This window comes from Hyaena hyaena, unplaced genomic scaffold (genome assembly GCF_003009895.1).
Source record: "Hyaena hyaena isolate Hyena2069 unplaced genomic scaffold, ASM300989v1 scaffold_2047, whole genome shotgun sequence".
Lineage (NCBI taxonomy): Eukaryota > Metazoa > Chordata > Mammalia > Carnivora > Hyaenidae > Hyaena > Hyaena hyaena.
Genome location: NW_024082682.1, coordinates 40,688 through 57,829, shown reverse-complemented (window position 1 = coordinate 57,829; position 17,142 = coordinate 40,688). Strand labels below are relative to the sequence as shown.

At 38.5% G+C, this 17,142-nt stretch overlaps 1 pseudogene; it reads left to right on the top strand.

The window, feature by feature from the left end:
- Positions 1–10,986: 10,986 nt before the first annotated feature.
- The window catches only part of LOC120227176, a 34,193-nt pseudogene continuing 28,037 nt past the window's right edge, over positions 10,987–17,142 (top strand).

Genomic DNA, 17,142 nt, shown 5'->3' with positions numbered 1-17,142 from the left:
AACTCAGTGAATATATTAAAAACTACTGAGTTGTACACTTTAAACAGGTGCATTGTCGGGTCCATGACTTATATCTCAATATAGCTGTTTGTTTTATTTTAAACTGTTTATTGAGAGAGAGAGAGAGAGAGAGAGAGAGACAGAAAAAGTGAGAGAGTGCATGCAAGCATACATGCTCATGTAAGTGTGAGCCAGTGAGGGGTAGAGAGAGGGAGACAGAGAATCCCAAGCAGGCTCTGCACTGTCAGTGTTAGCCAGAAGTAGGGCTCGAACTCATGAAATGTAAGATTGTGACCTGAGCTGAAATCAACAGTTGGACAGTTAACCAAATGAGCCATCCAGGTGCCACAAAAATAAAACTGTCTTTTAAGAAAAAACTAAACTAAACTAAATATGAAATTACTATACAAATCTAGGAATTGCTACCTTGAGCATTTGTCCCAGAGATTTAAAAACTTACATTCACACACCCAAAAAACAAAACAAAAAAATAAAAAACAACCCACCCCCCCAAAAATAACCTGTAGAGTGAAGTTTATAGAAGCTTTATTTCTACTAGCTCAAAATGAGCAATATATCAGATGTTCTTTACTAGGTAAATGGTTAAGCAAACCGAGGTATTTCCGTATGATGCTACTCAGCAATGAAAAGGAACCAAGTGTTGACACATGTAATAACCTGGAGGGACCTCCTGAGAATCATGCTAAGCGGGGGAAATAACCAACCCCCAAAGGTTATCCACCTGATGATTCCATTTATATAACATTTTTGATATGAAAAAAAATCAAAGAGAGAACAAATGCAGGATTTCCAGAGGTCAGTGACGAGGGAAGAGGTTGGCAGAAAGGAAGGCAGAAGGGAGGAAGGTGTGGTTATAGAAAGGCAACATCAGGGATGCCTGTCATGACGGAAATGTTCTGTATTTAGAGTATGGTGGTTACACGAACATACATATGTGATCAACTGTACAGAACTAAAAATACACACACACGAGTCCTAGTAAAAATGGGAGTACAGAGTAAGATCAATATATTCTACCAAAGTCAGTATCCTGGCTCTGATATTTTACTGTACTTCTATAAGGTATTATCACTGAGAGAAACTGGACGAAACGATTTTACTCCTCATCCGAGGGTCAAGGCAAACTTTTTTAAGAATATGCATTTCCGGGTCAATGAGGTCACCATCCTGAGCACCTGAGCCAAACACAACAGTTAACAAAGATTATGCAAGTTGCCCTATGTAGTCAATGATTAAAATATTTTTTTGTAAATTTTAAATGTTTTAATTTTTGTTCTTTTAAAAAATTTCCGGTCATCATCCTGTGGTAATACCACTGACTACATTCCCCATACTGTACCTTTTTTCCCTGTGACCAATGTATTCCAGAAGTGATTAACAACCTGAAAAACTGAAAGTGATATCTGACTGAATATAAACATTGATCTTATTTACAACCACGGTCATCCACAAAAATTTGGGTGAAATAGCTGTATTTCTAACTTACTTCTTTGTCACAAAGCATTTAGCGTCTGTATACATATGTAAATTTATGATGAATTTTAAGATGACAAGGAAAGTGTTCATAACTTTACTGATTCTTAAATAAGTTAACATTTTTCAAATAACAAATGTTATCTAATTCAAAACCATATGAGCTGGAAGATGACGAAAACAATGCACAAAGACACACTTCACAAAGGGAACAGGGCCAAAGACTTAAAGCTTCTTCTGAATTTCCTTCTGATTAGCTCTACCAAGCAGTAAAAAGGTATAATAAGATGAGCAAGACATTGGGCTCTGTACTTAACTATGTATCCTCTGAGTTCCCAAGTGACTCTATACTCCATAGTAAAATTTAAAAATCACTTAGAAAAAATTCTGCCTTGTTTAAGGTTTCCCTCAAGCCAAAGACTAAAACAAAATCATGGTATAGGAAACATATTTGGGATAGAATTCCAAGGAGACATGAAGGAAACGGGGTGGGGGAGAAGTGAGATAAAGAGGGGGAAATCTTTACAAGAGTGAGTAATAACCAGTGTTGTGGAAAACAGGGACTTCTATCTGCCAAAATCCCCCACAACTCATAGGGCATTTTCCCTCTGAAAGGTGGAAGTGAGGACTATCTCTTTACTTGATCTCGTCCACATGTGGAAGGCTGGCCCGCCTGCTCTATAAGTCCTTTGGACTTAGAGGCTGGGCTTGAGAATGAAAGCTGGGACTTGACAACAGGACTTGGGGGAGATGGCAGAAACATGGCCCCGGAGGCGGATGCATACAGGTTCAGGTGAGTATGTGCTCTTTCCTGAAGCAGATACTTCAAAAACAAGTAATTGAAACTGCAGAAAACTCCATCAAAAGAAAAGGTTCTGCACCATGAAACAAACAATCAACAAAATGAAAAGCTAACCTAGGAGAGAAAATATCTACAACCAGACAGCTGATAATGGTTAATATCCAAAATATGTAAGAAACTCATCACTCACCTACATACATACAATCTGATAAACTCAATAGTAAATAATTAATTAAAAATGGGCAAACGAACTAAAAAGAAACTTTTTCAAAGGACACATACAACTGTCCAACAGCACACAAAAAGATGCTCAACACTACTAAAACTAGCAAGGAAATGTAAATCAAATCCTGAGTGAGATATCAACTCACACCTGTTACAATGGCCACTGTTAGAGAAAAAGAGAAAATGAGTGTTGGAGAAGATGTGGAGTTAAGGGAACATTTGTGCATGGTTGGTGGGAATGCAAACTGATGCAGCCACTGCGGAAAACAGTATGGACTTTTCTCAAAAAATTAAAAAAAAAAAAAACATCATATGATCTAACAATCCAATTTGTGGGTATATGTCTAAAATAACTGAAATCTTCTTCTCAGATATTCTCTTATTAGTTGCAAAATTATTCACAATAGCCAAGAAGTGGAAACTAACTAAATGTATACTGACAGATGATGAATAAAGAAAAGGCGGTATATGCATCCAATGGAATGTTATTTAGCTATAAGAAAGTAGGAATGCCTACCAAATGCTATGATAAGGATGAGCCTTGAGGACAATATGTTACGTGAAAGAAGCCAATCACAGAAAACCAAACAGCATGATTCCACTTACAGGAAGGATCTAAACATGTACAAACAAAACGCACAATGGTGGTTGCCAGGGGACTGAGGAACGAGTAGAGGGTGACTAGTGTTCAGAGGGTAGGGCTCATATTGTTTTTTACACTGGACAAAAGTGAAGGAGAAAACAAACTGAGGGAATTTCTCTGACAAAAACTGAGGGGATTTTGGGCACTAGGTGTGCCTTTTAAGAGATATTTTAAAAAGTTCTTCAGGGACAACAAATGATAAATGTCAGAAATTCAGATGTATATAAAGGAAGCAAGACAGTGAGATAAAGGATTTATGAAGGCAAAAGAAAATGTTTTTTCCTTAACTGACCTAATAAATAGCCATTTGTTTAAAGAAATAATACCAACAACAGATTTGCTGATTATATCGAAAGGATATATGAAACGAATGGCAGCAGTGTTCTATGGACTGAGAGGCAGAAAATGGGAATCTGGTTATGGGCTAACGGCACTATCTACAAAGTGTCACAGTGTTATTTGAAAGTAGACTTGGTTTAGTTGGTGTGTGTGTGTTTGTGTGTGTGTGTGTGTGTGTTTTAAAAAGATTTTAAGTAATCTGTACACGCAACATGGGGCTTGAACTCACAACCTGGAGATCAAGAGTCACATGCCCTACTGATGAGCCAGCCAGATACCCTGAGGACTTGGATTAGTTGTAAATGTGTGTTGCATCTTAAGGAAAGTAAAAACTAAAAAAATAAAAAAAATAAGCATAGCTGATATGCTGGAAGACAGAAAATGGAATCACCCACAAAAAGTGCTCAGTTAACAGAGAAAGCAGAAAGAGGTGGTGGTGAGGCAAATCAAAGTGCTGTCAACTGAAACCATTCAGCAATATGATAAATACTACTCAAACTATTTAAATTATTACTTTAAAAGTAAATGTCCTAGAGACACCAACGAAAATACATAGATGGTCAGAAGAGTTGTTTACAAGAAACCAACTTTATTTTTTAAAATTTATTCCAATATTTTCTTTTTTAAAAATTATTTATTAATTTTGAGAGAGAGAGAGCGCGCGAGCGCACATGTGCTCATGCATGAGCAGGAGTAAAAGCAGAAAGAGATGGAGAAAGAGAATCACAAGCAGGCTCTATACTACACTGTCAGTGTAGAGCTGAACGCAGCACTCGATCTCACAAACCATGAGATCATGACCAGAGCTGAGATCAAGAGCCACCCAAGTGCCCCAAGAAACCCACTTTAAAAATAATGAGAGATTAAAAACTACCAGTAAGGAAAAGATGTACCATGCTGACCAAGAAAGTTAGAGAGCCTACATTTATTTCAGACAAAGCAGACTTCAGAGCAAAGAAAATTATCTTGTATAAAGAGGGGCATTACATAAGGCTAAAGGAGTCAATTCTCCAAGAAGGCATTCACCTAGCAACTCAATTTTAGACAAAATGCCACAAAGTTATTTTACAGATACGGACAATATGATTCTAATGTTTATTCAGAAAGGCCCAAGACTCAGGAGAGCTAACACAACACGGAAGAACAACGAAGGGGGAAGACTGACACTATCTGACTTCAAGACTTACTAAAAGGCCAATATAATTATGACACTGTGATACTGGCAAAAGAACACATAAATAGATCTGTGGGACAGAACAAAGAACCCAGAAATACCCCCACGGATACATTCCACTGATTCTGAACAAAGGCGCAAGTGCAATTCAATGAACAAATGGACAATTCATTGTTTTTTCAACAGATGGTACTGGAATGAGAGGACATCCATGTGAAAAACAAATAGAATTCATATAAACACAACACTTTTCATAAAAATTAACTCAAACCGGCTTAAAGACTGAAATGCTAGCTGCAAACTAAAAAAAAATTTCTGTAAGATAACATAGGGGGAAACAGGTGACCCTGGGTATGATTCAGGGACAAAACACCAAAAGCAAGACCCATCAAAGAAATAAAATTGGTAAGTGGGAATCTATTGAAGTTAAAAGTATCTTCTATGTGAAAGATACTGTTAAGACAATGCAAAGACAAATCAATAGGCTGGGAGAAAGTATTTGTAAAACTCATATGATGGAGAATTTATACGCTAAATGTATCAAGAACTCTTAAAACTTGAGTATAAGACAACAGTAGTCCAATATAAAAATGGGCAAAAGACCCTGTCAGACAACTCACCGAAGATATACTGACAGCAAAGGTGTGTGAAAGGGTGTGCAACACCATTTGTCATTAGAAAATTGCAAATTAAAACAATAATGGGATGTCAGTGTATGTATTAAAATATCTGAGATCTGAACAAGTGACCATAACACACGGGGGCAAGGATGCTGAACTGCAGGAATTCTCAGTCAGGGCTGCTGAGGATGGAAATGGCACAGTTACCTCGGAAAACACTGGGAGAGGTTCCTACAAAATGAAACCTCATATTATAGTGTGATTAGCACCCGGCTCCTGATTTGAAAGCTCATGTGTGCACAAAACCTTGCACATGAATGTTTACAGTGACCTTATTCCTAACTGCCAAATACAAGTAGCAACTGAGATGGCCTTCAGTAAGTGAATGAAATCAACTATGGTTCATCCATATGGCGGAATATTATTCAGTGATTCCAAAGAGAAATGGAGGCACCTGGGTGGTTCAGTGGGTTGAGCATCCAACTTCAGCTCATGTCATGATGTGGCGGTATGTGGGTTCGAGCCCCGAATTGGGGTCTTTGCTGGCAGCTCAGAACCTGGAGCCTGCTTCTGATTCTGGGTCTCCCTCTCTCTCTCTGTTCCTCCCCGACTCATGCGTGCTCTCTCTCTCTCTCTTTCTCAAAAATAAACATTAAAAAAAAGAGAAATGAGCTATGAAGCCATGAAAACTAGAGGAACCATACAGGTACATGTGTATCGAAGCGAAAGATGCCAATCTGAAAAGGCTATATATTATATTACAACTATGTGACATTGTGGAAAAGGTGAAACCAGAGACTAAAAGACATGAGTGTTTGCTAGGGGTTCAGTGAGAGAGAGAAACACACAAAGAGGGAAAACATGAGGATTTTTAGGGTGGTGAAACGCCTTTGTACGATGCTGTAATAGACACATGATATTAGCCTTAGAACCCATATAACAGCACAAAATAAAAAGTGGATCTTAATGTAAATTATGTACTTTAGTTACTAATAATATATCAACAGTGGTTCATTAATTGTAACCAACATATCACACTAATGTAAGAGGTTGGTAATAAATGACAGTGTGAGGGAGGGGAGCCCTCTGTACTATGTGCTCAATTTGTTTGTGACTCTAAACTTGTTCTAAAAATACAGTGCATTAGGGCACCTGGGTGGCTCAGTGGTTAAGCACAGAACTCTGGATTTCAGCTCAGGTCATGAGCTCACACTTCATGAATTAGAGCCCCACACTGGACTCTGTGCTGACAGCTTGCTTGAGATTCTCTCTCACCCTCTCTCTCTCTTTATGCCCCTCCCCTGCTAGCACTCTTACTCTCTCAAAATAAATAAACATCAAAAATAAAAGTAGACTGCATTAATTAAAAAATTAAGAAGTCATTTAGCTGTACATTTGCAATTTCTATATTTACTCTACATAATCTGTGCTTCAAGATAATATTATGGGACTTAAAAATACAAAACAAATCATTTAAAATACATCAAAACACAATCAAAACTCTTGGACTGAAATTCCTTTAGTGTAACAACAAAAAAATAATTGACCTCAGTTTTTTAAAAGATTGGGAAATATAAAATTATTGTTGGACAAAAAAGCAAAGCCTGAAAAGTCCAGAAACTTAACCAGAAGGGAGATTATGAGCATAGTTTAATCATTATTATTTATGGTTTTTATTCTAAAAATACATGCACCAGCATCATCATTTAACATCAGAAACATCCACTTCTGCAAAATTGCATACATTTATAGATGGCATAATTTCAGGATAACCTTTGGAAATGTTGTTTGTTATTTCCTGAAACTTTGTTTATACAACACTTGAATGCAACAGAATCTTGGATTTTTTTTTTTTTTTTTCAATTTTTTTTTTTTTTTTTTTTTTTTTTTTTTTTTTTTTTTATCCTGGCGATTTGCAAATGTCTGATGCTAAGGGCAGGATACCCAAGTAGCGGGTTTCATGAATGTTTGCCTGGAAGCTCAAAGTGTTACATAATCCACTGGGTTATACTATTCCTTGGATTTCCTTTTGAAGGAAGAGATTAAACAAAACTATTGCTTTAATTAAGAACAGATATAAAAGCAGACTTCAGTGAGAATATGCATGGTATGCACCGGCACAGCATTAAGAAAAGTTTTAGCAGAACATGCAAATAAAGGTGTTTTTAGGCATAGAACTCAAACTAGGGAATATATCCAGACACCAGCAGTTCTAGGAAGCGCTTTTCCAGCTCCCCCTGGTACTGGACTTTATAAAACGCATGTAATCACGATGCTGAGGGAACGACCAGATGGATCGGAGAACTTGTTTGCGCTCACTTTTCATCCAGCCAGCCCAAATGAACTATTTTGTTCTGACAAGGATTTCTTTCACAGAGGTCCTACAAACCTACAATATATAAATATCAGTGCCTTTAAATAGCTCTACCAGCTTACATACACAAAAAAGAGGATATTATTAGAGTATTCATGTAGATTCAAATGTCAACATTTTGAACTGCAATTAAGACTGTCCCAGCATTTCCTTTGTAAAGTTTTATTTTCAGGGATTCGTAATTCAACATAATAATCATTCCCAATATATAACTTGGCTCACAAACTCACAGGATGCAAGGGTTTTATTTTGATCTTAAAATAAAGCAAATCTGAATTTAAAAGAACTGACACAGTGTACCTCTCTTACTTTGTCTGATATTATTTTTCAGTGCAGTAGCTATTACAATGGATTTCATTTTCTTTAGCATATGTGAGTAACTAAATGTCTTGCGATTGGCCTTTGAATTGCAATAGTTTGTGTACACATTTTCTCAAACTCCAGGTTAAAAAATACAGCGTACAATTTTTATTTACCCCAAAACATCCATGCATCGAGTAGGCATGGTCAAGGAACTAGGGATGTTCCATCCGGAGGACAAATGTCTTCCACGGAATCTCAAGTTCAAGGGCGAGTGGACTTGGTCAGTTTGGACATGGCAGGGAGGGGTGAATTAAAGGCACATGAAAACTGGGGGCACCTGGCTGGCTCAGCCAGAAAAGCACGGGACTCTTGCTCTTGGGGTCATAAGTTTGAGCCCTATCTTGGGTGTAGAGATTACTTGAATAAAAATAAAAAATTTAAAAGCATGAGAAAACAAGTGAAATGGCAGAAGGAAAATACTTTTTAAAGTAAATTTATCCAAAGAGCGTCGCCTCCATAAAATCTCTTCCTAGAGATGTTGGGGGAACTGTACTGCCAAAACAGTACTTGAGGTTCCTTCAAATTTTGAAATCCTGAAAATTAAAACCACACTTCAACATTTTGTGGAGCTTGAAGAAAACGAGAATATCTGTACTTCAAAGATACTGTTCCAAAATAGGTAAGAGTGTACCATTACTTCCAAGCACCTTCTTTCCAACAGTTTCAAGCTGTCTATGGAGTATGAAACATCTGGACTAAAACTATGGAATCTATTTGCAGAATTAATAGCTACAGTTGGGATTGCCAGTAGAAGACGCACAGGATAATGTATTTCTGAAATATGTTGATAAACTGCTCTTCAAGTTTCATACTAATTCCTAATTGCGTAGCGTAGAAGTGCTTAGCTGCTCTCTAACAACTAAGCTAAAAGTCCTAGCTGCCCTCTAACACTAAGAATTAGTACATCTGAAACCATCTAAAGTGGTTCTTATTATGTCCTTTTATTTATTTATTATTTTAAAAGTAGGCTTCATGCCCAGTGTGGGGCTTGAACTCACAACCCTGGGATCAAGAGTCAGATGCTCTACTGACTGCAGCAGGCAGCTACCCGTTAGCCGAGGTCTTTTTTAAATTGAGATGAAATTCACAAGATAAATGGGATCATTTTAACATGTACAATTCAGTGACATTTAGTACATTCACAAGGTTATACAACTACCGCTTCTATCTAGTTCCACAGCATTTTCATCACCCCCAAAAGTAAAATCCCATACCCATTAAGTACTTGCACTCCCATTCCTCCTTCCCCCCCAGGCCCTGGTGACCAACAATTTGCTTTCTGCTTCTATGCATTTATCTGTGACAGAGGTTTCCTATAAATGGAATCACATAAGAGGTGACATTCTGTGTCTGGCTTCCACCACTTGGCATCATGTTTTCCAGGTTCATTCATACTGTGTTACTCATTACTGCTTTTTTCCTTTCTATGGCTGAATAGTTTTTTTTTTTTAATATTTTTATTTATTTCTAGGAGAGAGAGAGAGAGCGAGCGTGAGCAGGGGAGGGTCAGAGAGAGAGAGGGAGATACAGACTCTGAAATAGGCTCCAGGCTCTGAGCTGGCAGTCAGCACAGAGCCCGACGCGGGGCTCGAACCCACGAACCGCGAGATCATGACCTAAGTGAAAGTCGGACGCTTAACCGACTAAGCCACCCAGGCGCCCCAGTCTTTCATTGTATAGATATACAACACTTTGCATGTCTTCTAACAGGTACATATTTTAAGAGTCACTTTAATGATGTCTCTTTTTGAACATTCCATCATCACTTTAGATAAATACATCTTTTGATGTTATAAAAAATAAAATAAGTATAGGGGCGCCTGGGTGGCTTAGTCGGTTAAGCGTCCGACTTTCGCTTAGGTCATGATCTCGCGGTTCGTGGGTTCGAGCCCCGCGTCGGGCTCTGTGCTGACTGCCAGCTAAGAGCCTGGAGCCTATTTCAGAGTCTGTGTCTCCCTCTCTCTCTGACCCTCCCCTGCTCACGCTGTCTCTCTCTCTCCTAGAAATAAATAAAACTATTTAAAAAAAAAATAAAATAAAATAAGTATGACCTGTACTTTATGAGGGCCCTTACAGTAAAGAAGGTATAACCTTATAAAACCAGGCACGTTTTTATCAATCTCATTAACTGGTGTCAACTCTGTTTCTATGTTATTGTTCCAATTATCCCCTTCTATTTGATACTAATATATTTGTGCCTGTAATGTCTAACCTTTGGTGGAAGAATAATTTATCTGGCATCCAAGTAGACTTCATAACCTAGTTTTACATGGGGAGGCACAAGAAGTAAAAGGCATGCCGAGCATAAAGAACAAAAGTGGAGAACAAAAGCTAAATGTTCTCAACGGCCTTTTCAGCTTTTTCTACTTTCAGTAGGGGACCAACACTCATGGTCACATGTGCAACTATCAGCACTGCCACCACTTTTTCAAATGTGATTCAGTCCTCCCATACCACCGTTCCCATCCCAAGTCTGTCTCTCAGGCTTCAGATCTCCAAAGGGCAAACTACATCATACCCTCAATTTTTAATTTCTGGCTTTAAGTGAAATCTCATGGTCTTTCTAACATGACCTGGTCCACAAACATATCAAAATAAAACTCTTTTAGTTTCTGTATTTGTTTCCTTACCAACACAGGTTTCTCACTCCTGGGAAACCCTCAAAATTCAAACTATTCTCCCTTGGTCCAAAGGATTGTTTGCCATAGTCTTTCTACTTTCCTCACGCATGACCATAGATCTTCTGCAGCATACACCATCAGGCGATACCCCTCTTCCTTGCCTTCATTCACTTCACCAGCAGTCATGGCCCCTCCCTGTTAGCTGCACAATGATTTAGCTCCTGGTTTTTCTGGGTTCCTCCACTGTTGGTGCTATTCTGGATGGTTTTGGTGTACAAGTGGGTGTGAGAGCCATGAAGCTGGCCACTCAGATTACCTATTTAGAAATAACATGCCACACGGTTGTGAAGGGGGCACTTGGCTGACAACCTACAGCAGCAGCACCTTGAGCATCGACTGTAACGTGAGACTTGAGGCCGTATTCCCGCAGGGAAGCCTCCAGGCAATTACTAAGCATACTGAGGGTACTAGGTCCTTGCCCTTTCTGACCAAGACAGTACTCCTGTAAGGGTCAATCTTTGCTCCAGACCTATTAGCTTAGCTAAAACATCATCACAACTGAAACAAAGTCTGAAGTTCCCTTTGAAGCTCCCTTATTTCTTTTCCTTCACATGTGTCAGATGAGCTTTTTTTTTTTTTTTTTTTGAGAGAGAGGGTATGTGAGTGGGGGAGGGCCAGAGGTCGGGGGAGAGAAAGAATCCTAAGCAGGCTTAATGCTCAGCACAGAGCCCAAAGTGGGACTCAGTCTCACAACCCTGGGATCATGACCTGAGCTGAAATCAAGTGTGGGACGCTCAGCCAGCTGAGACGCCCAGGCTTCTCAACATGTGTCAGACACGCTTTAGGGTCCGAAGATTTCCCTGACCAATCTTGTGACCTCTTTCACAGGAACTGTCCTCCTCTATAACGCTCTGGGACTCCAACTGCACAATGGCGTTGGTTTAGCGGAGGAGGTGACCTGGCACAGTGGTTGTTTAATTCAAGCTCCCAGTCACCCTCTTTACCGCATAGCGATCTTTACCTAGATCTTACTTTAGTGATCTAATCTCTCATGCACACCCAAACGTTGGTATCACCAAATAATTACCATATTCAAAACATCACTTCAAAGTATCACAGCCTCCAGTCTATTGCATTTATTTATTCTGTTACTCTTATTCAAACAGTTCCTTATTTATTAAAGCCCCCATTATATTCTTAGACAGGTCTACAGCCATTTTAATTAGCAACACACAGAAGTCAATATGCCTAATATTAATGTAACTAATAAAAACTTTGAAAATGCTTTATTTATGAAATCTCCCTTTGTCCAGTCACAGTGTGATTATGGTACAAAGCTAGTAGTAGGAAAGGGTGTTTTGGTCTCCAAACCCTCTATCTTAATTTAGCATTTAGCTCACTCCATTAACATGCTAACACTACTGTGGGTGTAAGTGTATATTTACTTTAAACCTTCATATTAAGGCCCTAAGGAAGAATCAGGTGCAGTAATAGTTTCATATGACAAATGCAGCTGTCATCTGCCACTGTCGTCTTGTGGGCAGATGTAAAATTGCAATTTCTCTCTGGCGTCATAGGCTCTGTGGAGGTCATTGTTGTCTCTCTGCGCATAGCTGTTCTGGAAGGGGATCCACTACATGACATGCTGCAGGAATTCCAAAGGGGTGGCAATCACTTCAAATCCATCTTATTAGCAGACATTAATTCTTTTCCCCAAATAACTTTGTCTTCTTTCTCTCCCCTTTAGCTTTTAGCCAATATAAGAGACTTTTGCCTGAAGAGTCTCTAGGCTGTACCAGAAACCTGTTCATCATGTTTACAAAATGCAATGACATCTGTCCAGCTACCAGAGAAATTCCCTTACGGTACCCTCTCAATACATGTGTGGGTGGAGGATGGCACCCCCTCCTCCTCGCCTTTGGTGAAGGAAGGAAGCATGGATGCCCAATATAGTGACAGCTCTATCCAAAGAAATCTGTTAAAAGATCCTTAAGACATTTCATGTTCCTCTAGCCTTATATATCCTACTGGGGAAGATGGAGGGTGTTTTTGTTTGTTTTGTTTCTCTGTTTTTGTTTGTGTCTTTTTTTTTGGTTTGGTGGTGGTTTTAAGTCACAAAACTTATTTTTGGATATCTGCAGATACATTTTAGATTTTAAAACAATTTCCCTTGACAACCTCTAAGAGACGTTTCTCACAACTTGCTTTGATAACTTTTATATTTCCAACATCTGTCAGTACTTCCCAACTATTGTCATGTTAAATATGATATACTTTAAACACACAGAAGAGTTCAGAGAATAACATAGCATCTAGGTACTCATTAGCCCAAACTAGCAAACCATAACATTTTTTCCATAGCTATAATTTTCAATTAAAAAAAATTTTTAGGGGCACCTGGGTGGCTCAGTCAGTTAAGCTTCCGACTTTGGCTCAGGTCATGATCTCATGGTTCGTGGGTTTGAGCCCCGCGTCGGGCTCTGTGCTGTCAGCCAGCTCAGAGCCTGGAGCCTGTTTCAGATTCTGTATCTCCCTCTCTCTCTGACCCTCCTCTGCTCACACGGTCTCTCTTGCTCTCTCTCAGAAATAAATAAAACATTAAAATACTTTAATGTTTATTTCATTTTGAGATAGAGAGAGACAGACAGAGCATGAACAAGGAAGGGGCAGAGAGAGGAGGAGATACAGAACCCAAAGCAGGCTCCAGCCTCTGAGTATCAGCAAACAGCCTGACATGGGGCATGAACTCATGAACTGCAAGATCATGACCTGAGCTGAAGTGGGACACGTGACTGACAGCCACCCAGGAGCACCTTGTTTTCAGTTTTTATATGGAGTATTTTGTTGCCAGTCAGAGATGCTCTGCTGATTTAGAGGCGTCGCTCCTGACTTCCCACTTCATGTTGGAGCGAGGCACTTCTGTGCTGAACCTTGGTAAGCTTTCAAAACACAAACCTTAGCCTTAAACTGAGTTTATAGGTTCTATAAAGCTCTTTCTGTGTTCCCTATCACCATCCTCACAACCAGTTCAGGGCTATGGCCCTATCTTTTCATTTATTCTTTCTTTCTGGCACTTGGGGATTTTCCTTTCTTTCTTACAAGTTTAGCAATACAAATTGCTACTGTTATACATACTCTGGGATTTTTAAGAGTTTACAGCATGGGAGGAGTTTTATGTTAATTAAGACTGTCTTATGTCAGAACCAGAAATCCCCATTTGTTCCTGCACTTACTCTACTCTCACTTTCGAAATAATACTTACAATGCACTTTTTGAGGACAGCAGTCTTGTTCATATTGAGAAATACAGTGAAGATTTATGCCTATCATCCTCTTACTAGACTGGCTGGAGGCACCAAATGCATTTGACTACATCGTCTTATGTGAAAAATCCTCTAGCTTTGATCATGAGACTGGCATGGTCTTCCTAATCTGTGATTTCTTCTTTTACCTTCTCCATTTCAGGCTTGATGTTCATGTCTGAGCGCTCCAGGGTCAGTACTCTGCCCTTCTCTATTCCTCAACTTTATTACAAGCTTCAATGAGGTGGACTGAAAAATTGTTCCCAAACGTCCACTTTTTCTTTGCCACTAATAAGATTATTTATTGCTGGCCAATGACGGGTGACAGGGAGTGCTATCCTTCGGGCACAGTATTCTTTTCTATCCATATGACTTGCATTAACTAAAGAAATGTGAACAGGAGCAATGAATGCCAATGAAGAGTCAACACTTAAAAGTAACGGCATTCACACAAGGTTTCTTCCTCGTTTCCTCATTGCTTTGAAGCTAGGATTGCCCAGTAGAAGCTGTTCCTTCTGCCTAATTCTTCTGTGGATGAAGAAGAAGTAGAGAACTGGGCTAAGGAAGCCCAGTAGAGCCACAGCTGTCTCTCTTTCCAGAAACAGCACGTGTGGGAAATAAACTATTCAGTGGTGGGCAGCCACGGAGAGGTTCCGGTTGTCCTTGGTGACAGCAGCATAATACAATACAAACTGATTGCTATGAGAAGTACCTCATCACTTAAAACATATTTCTCCAGTCCTGAACTAAGGACTGAGCCCCATTCAAGTAACTTCTTACTGATGTGTCCAGTTAGTAAGAATGTGATCATTAGATACGGAAAGACAGGCTATGAACAAAGACTCCAAAAGGAAAGTACTAGTTGATAAATGGCCCGGACTTTTTATGATCACAGGGGAATTACTGTCCATTAACTGTCACAATTATTAATAAAGGAACTAACGTTCCCTACGTGTGGCCCCTTTGCAGATGTGGCCAACATCCTTTGAAATATGTCAAATATTTAAATCTCTCCACAGGTTTTCTTAAAAAAGTCTAATACATATACTAGTTGCAATAAAGCAATTTTGCTAACAAAAATTAGTCATTGAAAGGTATGTGTTCATGTTTCTAAGGACCACTGACCCTTTTTCTTAGGATTGGAGAGATGTTTTTGAACTATTTTTATGTATGTTAACCATATATGGCAGATGTTATTAAAATTATTTAGAAAGATTAACACTTGAGTAAACTTCATGAGCTATATGTATAGTAGGTCAAAATAAGAGATCATAGGGGTTCCTGGGTGGCTCAGTCGGTTAAGCGTCCGACTTTGGCTCAGGTCATGATCTCACGGTTCGGGAGTTCGAGCTCCGTGTCAGGCTCTGTGCTGACAGCTCAGAGCCTGGAGCCTGCTTTGGATTCTATGTCTCCCTCTCTCTTTCCCCTTCCCCTACTCAGGCTCTGTCTCTCTCAAAAATAAATAGATGTTAAAAAATTAAAATAAATAAAGAGATCATAGTTATGGACATAATGATTATCACTGGTAGAGATGGGATTTGATTCCAAAACCAACACAAAAACAAAGTGAAACCATATTTGTATGAAGAGGCTGAGTAAATTACACTCTAATACCTTAACATTTATTTTTATTCACTCATAAAATAATTGAGTTTTTATTCTCAAGTAGTACACAGATACAATTAATGAAGTATTTCTGCTTGAACAAAAAACCTGAAAATTCAGTAATTCCCTTGGGATAGAATAAATGGGAACATGAAGTGCTAACCACTGAGAAAGAACACTGGCGTTTTGTAGAGTATATAGGTAAATTCACTACCAATAAACATGTAAAACAGTGAGAACTAGAACTTAGAGCTTTCATTATTAAATTTAGGAGTATTATTTAGTATAATTTCACAAACCACAGTGTACTTTCAGATCTTTCTTTCATGTATGAGTGTGAATACAATTATCTTACTCCAAAAATGATTTCAGATTTTACACAGATGTATGTAAAATAAATCAATGAGAACTTACAGAAGGACAGTTGAAGGCAGAATAAAAAGGCCAAGAGTTTTGAATGTTATACTGAAGATCAACATACTATCAGCCAAACGAAATCAGAAAAAATGATCAGCGATATTATAAGGTATCATAAGTATTACAAAATACTCTAGTTACTTTTACCCAAATACACATACTAAAACAAGTGAAAAGACTTTGAGGATTTTACTTTAGTATTGATGCAGGAGAGCAATTTGATAGGCTATTGTAATAATCCTTACCTCTGCCCTATGCTATCTGTATCTCCTCTCCTTCCAAGTACATGGGAACCTGACATTTCCTGGTCTCCTAACTTTGAATGGGACAATACAGCTAGTTGGAATCCATCAGTTTTTGGTCTACGACATATGAATTACTTTTGGGCTATGGTATTCAACTCTTGGTATAAAATCCTCTAAGAGAGCTCTCTCCCATAGGCTCAGAGATGAACAATATTTGAGATGGTGGATACCTTATCTGTCTTATTCTCTTGGATCCTCCCTTCAATCTGTACTGAACATGAAACCTAGAGAGAAATGCACCTTTATTTCAAGTGACTGAGATTTGGGACATTGTTCCTTAGGCAGTACAACTTGGTCTATGCTGACTGGTACAGTTCTCCTAAGAATATTCTAGGTAATGTGGTTACTTATCTTTAACAACAACCCCAAAAACCAGTATCTTTAAAAAGGTCAATGGTATGAATAAAAGCAAAAACAATACAGTGATTACCCCTTGGAGGAACAAACTTTTGTGACCACTGCACTCAATTATATTATGATTTCATCCAAGAAATACTCTTAGAGAACTTCTATAAAATAGATATGTAATTCAAACGACAAAAGAGTAACATGTAAAATTAATTTTAATAAGTTTTTAAAATCCAGGATACATGAAATATGATCCTTTCATCATATAATCAATATAAAATATAAAACTTTACATTTTCAGACTAAGTCTGTGAAATTCAATGGATTTCAAATGTGTCAATTACATATATAACATATCTCAATTGAGATTGGCCACATTTCAAGTGCTCCATTACCACATGTGGCTAGTGACGACAGTATTGAAGAGTACAGCTTTATAGGCAATAGTGAAATAAATGATATGCAAAGCCCTCAGGTCCCCTTTTATAAATCTTACTTTATCATCTGTGCT